Below are 8,185 nucleotides of genomic sequence, written 5' to 3'. Positions count from 1 at the left end.
TCCTTTTACATGTTCGTCGAGTGAACCCTCCCTCTTTGTCGTCAAGTGTACAAAAGATCATATACATATCTCAGAACATCAAGTCTTATTAGTTAAAAACACCACGAGGTGTTCGTAAGTTCTTATTGACACCGGCGCCATTTTGGGCGGGGCCGGGTTAGTCCGGAAGTAGCATCAGGGACAAAATGTTTCCCACAACCGGCGGTTGGACCAGAGTCCTTTTCGGCAGTTCAAAAAAAACTCGTGCTAACAGAAGGGGTGGCTATGTCGTGGTTATTTCGTTAGCGATCAAGGCAGTTGTTCCTCATCGGAAGCCTGCAGGGGCCGAGGGCTCCGGGGGCTTTTGTAGAATCTTCAAGGCTGTGGGGATGCTGTCGGAGGTGGGGGCTCGTGCCCCGGTGGGCAAGCGTCCGGGTTACACTGCTGGTCAGGGTTACTTTAGCGGCCTAGACCCGCCTTCCAGGGGGCCCAGACGCCATTTTGAGGCCCCGCAGCAGCCGCCCTTCGTCGAGTCTGCAAGAGTGGAAGAGGCCCTTTGGGGTGAAAGAAATGGAACACCGTGCCGTAGGAGCAGGACATTCGGCTAGGGTGCAGCTGTGGTGCCCCCCACCTGGGGGGGGCGAGGGAGACTCGTTCGCGCCGTCTCCCTCTCCCAGTGCACCCCACGCCGCCCCTTCTCACGGGCATACATGATGGCCACTCCACATCCCGTGCTCCACAAGTACTCTTGAGGGCCATCGTATGTCTTGTGCTGCGCAAGTATGGCCGGCGCCATCCCATGTCCTGTGCTGCGGAAGTATGGCCGCCGTTGCATGTCCGGTGCTGCGCAAGTATGGGCACCGCCGTTGCATGTCCGGTGCTGTGCAAGTATGGGCGTCGCCGTTGCATGTCCGGTGCTGCGCAAGTATGGGCGCCGCCCGGCTGGAGGATTTCGGCGCCGGGCCGGGGGCTGGGAAACCTCCTATCCGGGGAGGTGGGAGAGGCTCGTCCGCGTCGCCTCTCCCTCCCAGCCCACCCTGTACCAATTTTCAGCAGAGGTATTTGTGATGGCCGGACCGGGAGATACGAGGGAGGGGGTCATCTGCACCCGCCCCCTCCCTACTCGTGGTCCGGGGGACGCCACCCCACGAAGAAGAGGAAGGGACGGCCATTTCATGCTGGGCCCGTGGTGCCCCCTGGACATCCCGCTGGCGATCTTTTCGATCGATGGCTGTCAGCAGGCCCCGCCCCACACGTGCTGTGTGTTTCACCTTCCGGATGGGCGTGACCGGTGACCTGCGGCATTTCGGGAACTTCCGGAGTGGGGGTAGGTATTTTGTTTGGACAGGCATATCTGGGTAATGGGGGGTTGTCTATGCAGGCCTGTAATTGCTCCTTTTTTTTTTTTACAGAGTGGGGGGGGGGCAACAGAGAGTAATCAGTCCCATTGCACTCGAAGTTTGAGTTCATTAATGGAATGTATACTAATCTGTCCGAGACTACTCTGTGTATTGTTTCTGTAGGTTATCCGAAAAAGGGTGGCTTTTTTTTTTTGTGTTAGGGAACAGTAGCGGTAGTACGGGGTTCGTCACCGGGTAACTTAGAGCTGGACTGGGTTTCCCGTCTTAGCGTTGTTCGATCTATGAGGACTCAAACATGTCGCTGAAATCGGTCTGGCGAAATCTGTGCCATCGGGCATAATCAAACGTGGTGGTTCTATCTGGCCTGTCCGTGTCAGTCTGATTCATCTTTGTCTCACGCCTTTTCCCTTTCTGCCGGCCCGTTATTTCTGTCGGCCCTCTGCTCTTACCCACGTTCAGTAGAGTCGGGCATTGGGCTTTCCAGTGCCCGGAAAATTTACAAAAAGCACATTGGTGTTGCCCTAAGTCTGGTCGTCCTGTGCGTAGTGTCGGGGGATTACTTTCGGGTCGTTGTGTCTTGGGGTTGTCCTGTCGATATATTCCTTTAACTACTCTGACTTCGTCTCTTTTCTTTCGTTGCATTGCTTCTTTGCGCCACATACCGAGACTGTCGAGCATAATAGGCGTTGTCTTATTACTACAAAGGGCTATTTCTAACGTTTCTATTTTATCAAGATCGAAGGATCCTATCAGTGGCCACTGTTTCTCTTGATTTTCTTTGGTATACCTGTGCCACAGCTTACTATAGGCTATGGTAACTAATCCATACTTTGTGAACATGTCTTTATTAGGGGTGCCTTCCAGCGGAGCTAGATGGTCCACCTCTAATAAACGGTCCGGGCTGAACCAACTACCAATCAGTGGGGAGAAGACAGACATGACGGCTCACAACGAGGACAAAAAGTCAGCACTGCCTATCTTATCACTGCGTGCAAAGACTAGACAGAATATTTCTATTCTACGTTGTTTGCAGGCAGTGAATACCTCATGAACCAATATCAAAAAGTCAATAAACAATCAGTGGGGAGAATAAGTAGGCCCGCAAAAAGGTCTGCATCCTCTACCCTTTCACTATCTGCAAAGAGGAACCTGTTCTTTCCTGTTTGCAGACAGAGAATCTCCAGAAAACAATCCGCGAACAGTAGTTCGGGGTCAAAAACAATTAATCAGTGTGGGAGAGGGAAATCTCCCGAGAGTTCAAAACAATCAATCAGTGGGGGAGAAAGATAGGCACGATGGCTGCGTTACCTATCCTTCACTGTTTGCAAAGAGAGAGAGCCTATTGTTTCTCCGTTTGCAGACAGTGAATCTCCAAACAAGTCAACAAAGAGTAATACTAGTATTTTCCGATCAATTAAACAATCATTTCGCAATTCGTCGTGTTTACACGACCTTACCCGGACCGTATGGACAGTTTCTTATCTTCCGAATCCAGCGCCCGATCGTCCTCTTTTCCTCGTATTCCTCGCGGCACTCCTGATGGTTCCCAGTCAGGACCGTAGATCACTCGAGAGAGGTCTGTTCGGAACCAGTGAAGTTCGGATGATCGGCTGCCAGACGAGGGTCTATTGGGCAAGAGCTCTCCCGATCGTTGCAGTCGTTCACTCTGTCGTCAGGACCTCTCCCACTGGATCCACGTGTCGCTGATGGGCCCCACGCTTGGGACGCCAATTGTAAAAACAGGTCAAGGACAACCAATATTTGCCCGGCGGTATCGCCTCTTTAACCCACAAAATCTTAATCAATGAAGAGGCAGGCGCTGGAGACTGGAAGGCAGGAAACAAGGTTTATTCTCTCCGGAGGAGAACACATCAGTTCGGACAGCCAGTATCGTCACGAGGTGCTCTAACCGCATCTCTGAGGCCTGGCCTCTTATACACAGGTTTATGAATTTTATTACAGGTAACACATTCTTGCAATGCTTTGAAGTATGAAAGGACATCCTCGGGATCTCCCCTTCAGGCCCGTTCCCACACACATTTACAGTTGAAGTCCCCACCCCGGTCACAATAGGTGATGATTATCGCGCAGCTGGACATTCCGCCGATTCACGGAATGTGTGGGGTTGATCGGATATCATAGGGTGGGGGCTTTGATCAATTCGAGGGCCCGTTAATGGGGGAAGCTTCCTACTGTACGGGGGGGCAATAAACAGTATCCGCAGGGCCAGGTGGCGGCCTGGGAACGAGGAAGACAAACGGACACGCAGGAAAGGGGGTTTGTATCAAAGGGCCTGGGACCATGAAAGGAGTGAAGGGAGGTGTCGCGCTGGGAACAGGATGGGATTCCGAGGCAGAGCTGCGCTGAAGAGGGGTTTATGACCCAAGGCATGTGAGAGCGGGGGGGGGGGTGGCCAGTGCGTGGGGGCTTGTGAGGGCGAAGGGCTGTGCTGGGGGCCAGTGGCGTGCAGAGGGTGGTTCTGATCGAGGCACCTAAAATGGCGGGTGCGTATGACAAAAAGTGTGGCATCAGGGGAAAAGGCAAGATGGCGCAGATAATGTTTACCAAATCGTACTAATTTTCCACAGTGGCTGGCACTCCCTCCTCAGGAATCAGGGAACAGAGCAGCAGGCACTACTGGGCCAGGTCAGTTAGTGGGAACTCATCAAATCAGGGCAGTAGGCTTCCCCCATCCTCCACTGTAGCGTGGCCCTCCTCCTATACAGCAGCCTGAACTCCTGCAGTGGGGCTTCCACTAGCCCTGGGGACCGCAGAGGGATTCTAGTAAGGTGCAGGGTCCAGCACACAGGCCCAAGTGGCGGTATCTCCTGGCAGCAGGTCCCCTCACTTTCACGTCGCTGCTCTGTCTCAGCACATGGTGGCACAGCCCCTTATTTATATGCCCCTCACCCCACCTACCAGGCAGTGCCAGAGCCTTCTAGAATTCTCTGGGGAACTAGTTCAAACTGGTTCAGGGGGAGGAGTAGAGCACCCTGGGTGACAGGCTTTCCCTCAAAATGCTGGGGGTGGCTGGGTACCGAACAACTAGACCGCTAACCTACTGCAGTCAGGTGGCACACACACACAGCCATGGCATCCATTTTAAATGCGACATTTCACCAGGGTACATTTTTACAATGGGGGGAAAATAAGTGCACATACCATTGCATTACATTGTCTCATTAAACAGGGCATCTCATACCACACATGGCCTATACAACTTTGGGCGAGACATCCTTAATTAGGGGGATGAAGAGCGAAAAACATTTGGGGGGAAATGGGCCAAGTCCAACAGTCGTGCAGCAGTGTGCAGCATGCAGCAGTGTGAGGCATGCAGCAGTGTGAGGCGTGCAGCAGTGTGAGGTGTGCAGCAGTGTGAGGCGTGCAGCAGTGTGTGGCGTGCAGCAGTGTGTGGCGTGCAGCACTGTGTGGCATGCAGCAGTGTGTCGTGCAGCTGTGTGCAGCATGCAGCAGTGTGAGGCGTGCGGCAGTGTGCAGCATGCAGCAGTGTGAGTAATGTAGCAGTGTGAGGCGTGCAGCAGTGTGAGGAGTGCAGCATTGTGTCGTGCAGCAGTGTGCAGGATGCAACAGTGTGAGTAATGCAGCAGTGTGTGGCGTGCAGTAGTGTGTGGCGTGCAGCAGTGAGAGGCGTACAGCAGTGTGAGGCGTGCAGCAGTGTGAGGGGTGCAGTAGTGTGCAGCATGCAGCAGTGTGCAGCATGCAGCAGTGTGAGGCGCGCAGCAGTGTGAGGCGCGCAGCAGTGTGAGTCGTGCAGCAGTGTGTGGCGTGCAGCAGTGTGTCGTGCAGCAGTGTGCAGCGTGCAGCAGTGTGAGGCGTGCAGCAGTGTGAGGCATGCGGCAGTGTGTGGCGTGCAGCAGTGTGCAGCATGCAGCAGTGTGAGGCGTGCAGCAGTGTGAGGTGTGCAGCAGCGTGAGGTGTGCAGAAGTGTGAGGTGTGCAGCAGTGTAAGGTGTGCAGCAGTGTGTGGCGTGCAGCAGTGTGTGGCGTGCAGCAGTGTGAGGTGTACAGCAGTGTAAGGCGTGCAGCAGTGTGAGGCGTGCAGCAGTGTGAGGTGTGCAGCAGTGTGAGGTGTGCAGCAGTGTGAGGTGTGCAGCAGTGTGAGGTGTGCAGCAGTGTGAGGTGTGCAGCAGTGTGAGATGTGCAGCAGTGTGAGGCGTGCAGCAGTGTGAGGCATGCTGAAGTGTACAGCATGCAGCAGTGTGAGTAATGCAGCAGTGTGCAGCATGCAGCAGTGTGAGGCGTGCAGCAGTGTGAGGCGTGCAGCAGTGTGTGGTGTGCAGTAGTGTGTGGCGTGCAGCAGTGTGTGGCGTGCAGCAGTGTGAGGCGTGCAGCAGTGTGAGCGTGCAGCAGTGTGTGGAGTGCAGCAGTGTGTGGCGTGCAGCAGTGTGTGGCGTGCAGCAGTGTGAGGCGTGCAGCAGTGTGTGGCGTGCAGCAGTGTGTGGCGTGCAGCAGTGTGTGGCGTGTAGCAGTGTGAGGCGTGCAACAGTGTGAGGCGTGCAGCAGTGTGAGGCGTGGGGGGAAAAATGCACTGAGAAAGAGTGGGGGGAGCACGAGCCAACGAAAGAGTGGGGGAGGGGATACTCGAGCCGACAAAATAGTGGGGGGGGGGAAAAATGCACGATCCGACAAAAAAAGCGTGAGTCAGAGAAGAAAGTAAAATGTGAGCCAGAGAAAGACAGGAAATAAGTAATGAGCCATGTAGAAGAAAAAAACTCTCGGCATTGCTGTGGTAGGGGCAGGGGAGTGCATTCCTTTTAAGTCTGTTGCGGGGGGCGGGGGAGCGGCAGCCTTTGAAGTCGGATGCCGAGGCACAGACAAATGGTGGTGTGTGATGTGGCCAGGAGTGTGGAATTTATTAAAATATCTACTTGTCCATGGGCAGGTTGCTTCATGAATCTACTTGTCCTGTAACAAAATCCACTTGTCCCTCTAGTGCCATGTAGTGCTAGCAACACATTATGGCACCAATCTCATTATGTTGGAGCTCTTATACAGCCTCTCTGATTATGCAGGGCTCATACCATAGTAGTGTTTGAATATTAGCAATCCCTATATTTTGCCACGTTTCCGCAGATATACATACTGGGGCTGAAGGTAGTGGCAAGCAATAGATCCAGGGATGGAATGCCCTTTTGAGTCTGTGCAAACCTACTAACTTGCATGTTTTAAGGGTTTTCAACAGCTCTTCTCTAATATTTTCCCATACTGAGAAATGTTGGAAATTTACTCCTGACAATGGCAGAGGTAAACCTTCTTCCAGAGTTGGGAAAAAAGTGGTTGGAGGGAACATGAACTTGCAAACACTCAGGTTTTCGCTTTAGCAAATCTATACATGCATATTTGCTCATGCTAAAATGAAGTTCACAAATATTTTATAGGAGTACAATTTCTTGCCCTACTTCTGTAAATTCTTGTGAATTCACGAAAGACATATAGCTGCACTTAATGCAAGGGTGCACTTTTGAGACTTTCTTTAATAATTGGGCCCCTAATTTGGTCTGGCGTTAACCATGACCTTTTATGTTTATTAAAATCCTCTCTCTCTGTATCGGCTGGCTTCACTGTAGTGACAGCATTCTGTCTTTTACAAGGAGCATATCGGCACACAGAGTACTTTTGTTCAGTGCCAATACTAATGTGGCAGTGTGTGCTTTTTTGAGAACAAAAACAATTTTTTGCTTTTGCCAATGTTTGTTATAATGTTGAGGGCCTGGAAGCTCTCACATCAATAAGGTTTTACAAAAACCATGCCAAAACAAGTCACGCATTGCCAAAACTAAAAGGCCGACCACCAATTTCAGACCTACTGGCTTTGCCAATGCTTGTTTAATTTTATGTTTCCCATAACCTTATTGAAACTGGTTACACTGATTTTGCAATGTGAATATTTTTGCGAAATACTAGCATGCATTCACACATTTTGCTAAATGATTCTGCTGAGAAAGGGCACCTGAAATTTTACAGTAGTTTAGCTAAATGTTTTTTCCCTACTTTCATTTGTTTAGGAACATTTTATATTGAAAGCAAAGAATCATTATTGTTGCTTTCAAGCTTCTGCTCATATGCGCATCTAATCAAAGCATTCTGGGAGCATTATGCTTAGCCTCATATTGCTAAAGTTTTAAACCGTGTATACACATTTTTATACTAAACCACTGTCAGTAGTGCAGTCAGAACTTACATTTACTTAGAGCGCTCACCCTAATAATAAAGGCTTTCAATTAATGACCCATAAATACGAGTTTGAACATCATTAACATATGTACACAAACATTAACTTAACTGCAAGGAAGTGCCCTTCCCTGACCCTTAATGTGGTACTGCAAACTGGCAGCCAAAGGGTTAGTGCTGCAAGGGGTTGGGCCTACTTGTCCCAAGGACAAAATACACATTAAAACTTGGTGCCCTTGACCCCAAACAATATGTCCTGGGCGTCGGGCTATAGGAATTCCACATCCCTGTGTGGCTGGCGATAATGTGCACGCGCATAGCTCACATGAACTGTACGCGATCCGCAGCTAGGTAGACTTTTCTTTTCCGCTTACTATAATCTTGCCTATTCATCCCTGCGGGATAGAATAGGCGAGACCTAAAAAAGGACAACTGCCCTTATGCCTATGCGTTAGAAAAAGGTTGTGTGGTTGACTGTTTTACACACTGCTTTTACTTCCTGAAAATCCTCTACCTCCCACCAATCTGGCAAAGTCATTTGAACGTAAAGTGTAAATGATATCAAAAAAACTCCATGCTCTTACCTGTCTGAGGAGTTTGAGATTTTGTAAATCTCCTTATAATGTCCATCAACCTCACTTTCATTATCGTCCT

Source organism: Lissotriton helveticus, chromosome 5_1 (genome assembly GCF_964261635.1).
Source record: "Lissotriton helveticus chromosome 5_1, aLisHel1.1, whole genome shotgun sequence".
Lineage (NCBI taxonomy): Eukaryota > Metazoa > Chordata > Amphibia > Caudata > Salamandridae > Lissotriton > Lissotriton helveticus.
Note: the sequence above shows the minus strand (reverse complement) of the source record.